The sequence below is a fragment of the Aplysia californica genome, unplaced genomic scaffold, assembly GCF_000002075.1.
Source record: "Aplysia californica isolate F4 #8 unplaced genomic scaffold, AplCal3.0 scaffold00393, whole genome shotgun sequence".
Lineage (NCBI taxonomy): Eukaryota > Metazoa > Mollusca > Gastropoda > Aplysiida > Aplysiidae > Aplysia > Aplysia californica.
The window spans coordinates 217,030-219,277 of NW_004797663.1; positions in this window are offsets into that span (position 1 = coordinate 217,030).

Sequence of the window (2,248 nt, forward strand, 5' to 3'; positions counted from 1 at the left end):
GAGAGAGAGAGAGAGAGAGAGAGAGAGAGAGAGAAAGAGAGAGAGAGACAGAGGGAGGGAGAGAAAGAGAAAGAGAGAGAAGGAGAGGCAGAGAGAGGCGGAGAGAAGAAAGAGATAAGAAGAGAAGAAGAGGGAGAAAGAGAGACTGTGTGAGAGACAGTGTGAGGCAGTGAGAGACAGACCGACAGACAGACAGACAGACAGACAAACAATGTATCTAAAAGAAAGAAAAACGTATCCAGAACTCACAGTTAGAAAATCTGCATGGATGTTGTCGTTGTTGTTCTTGTTGAAGTCGTTGCTGTTGTTATTATTGTCGCTGTTCTTGTAGTTTGTGTTGTCGTCGTCGTCGTTCTTGTAGTTTGTGTTGTCGTCGTCGTCGTTGCTAGTGCGTTAGTTCTGCTGTTGTTGTCGCTGTCATTCCTGCTTCAGTGGTTCTTTTTGCTCTTTGCTGCTGCTGCTGCTGTTGTTTCGCCGAAGTTGACACTGCCGCAGTTACTGTTTCTGACAGACATTGTTGCTGCTGTTGCTGCTGTTGCTGCTGTTGCTGCTGTTGCTGCTGTTGCTGCTGTTGCTGCTGTTGCTGCTGTTGCTGCTGTTGCTGCTGTTGCTGCTGTTGTTTCGCCGTGGTTAGATACTATTGGAGCTGCAGTTGTCGCTGGTGGTTGTTGTTGCCGAAGTAACAGCTAATATTGTCACAGTTGTTGTTGCTGTTGTTGTTGTTGTTGCTGTTTTTGACGCTGTTGATGCTGCTACTGCTGTTTGCTGTCGGCTGTTGTCGCCATTGCTTGTGCTGTGTCTTTGCTGCTGTTGTTGAGGTCAATGTTGTTGTCACTTCTGTAGTCATTCCTGATGTTGCTGTCGCTGCTGTCGTTAACGCTGAATCTGTTGTTGTTGATGATGATGACGATGATATTGATAATGATGATGATGATAATGATGCTGCTGCTGCTGCTGCTGATGATGATGATGATAAATATTCTCACCAACTGTCTATTGCTGTTGTTGTTGTTGTTGTTGTTGTTGTTGTTGTTGTTGTTGTTGTCGTTGTTGTTGTTGTGGGTGTTGTTGTTATTGTTGCTGTCAGTACTTGATTTTGTTGTGGTTGTTGTTGTTGTTGTTGCTGTTGTCACTTTTGTGGTCATTTGCGATATTGCTGTTGCTGTTGTTGCTGCTATAATTGGCGCTGCATCTGCTGCTGCTGCTGCTGCTGCTGATGATGATGATGATGATGATGAAAAGGTAAAAGATGATGAGAATAATATTAATAATGATGGTTATGATGATGATGATGATGATGATTGATGATGATAATTATATGTTAATGATGATGGTGATGGTGATGATGATGGTGATGATGATGATGATCATAATGACATATTCTCACCATCTATCTGTCGCCTCGGTTCACATAACACAGATAAATGTATTATCTTCACTCCTGACCCAAAAAAACGCGACTTGGCTAGTCCTCCCTCCAGAAATAAATACTTTGCTTTCCGCCGATGTAAATAAATGTGTTTGAGCGATCTCTAATGTGTTATTTTAGTCAAAGACGGGGATCAAGGGCTGGTGAAGGGCCTCATTTAAAAGATGAGAAACACCCAAGCGTCTCATATAGCTTCTCCCAGTCTAGCCAACCGCACCTATTCGTGGTGATCCATGTCTGCACTGACGTGGCTCTGGCAAATGGCGAATCGTTGGCGCCAACAAACCAACCCCCCTTTGCCAGGAGGGGTAAAATCAACAGGCTGGGAGTAGGTGTGACCCCACAAGGTGCGGAGGGCAGAATCCACCGGCGCGTGGTAGACGCTATGCCCCCCACCAACACACTCTCACTCTCCCTTGAGTGAGTGTCCTCCTCTGCTACCCTCACCTGCTTCTTCTACGCACTCCCTGTGGTTGGCTTGTGCTCTACCTTTGGCCTTGTGCATCTCCATGGATTCTCCTGGTCCCTGCAAGGATGAACACACCACCGGGTGGGATAGGCCTCGGGGACATGGCATGCCCAAAAATGGACGTCTACGTACCGACACAAAGGATCCAGGACGTGACAAGCCGCTCGTCTGTGTGATTATGGCTCAACAACGCTGCCAGGATCAGACCAGATTAAGTTGACCCCCCACAGCCCGCCAGGAGACAGCGGTGGCGGGGAATGGACCACAGTGGATCGTACCTTGACCACATGTAAAACGGAAGCCAGTCCCTGCTCAGCGCGTTGCCCCACTTCTGTGAGAGACAAAACTTG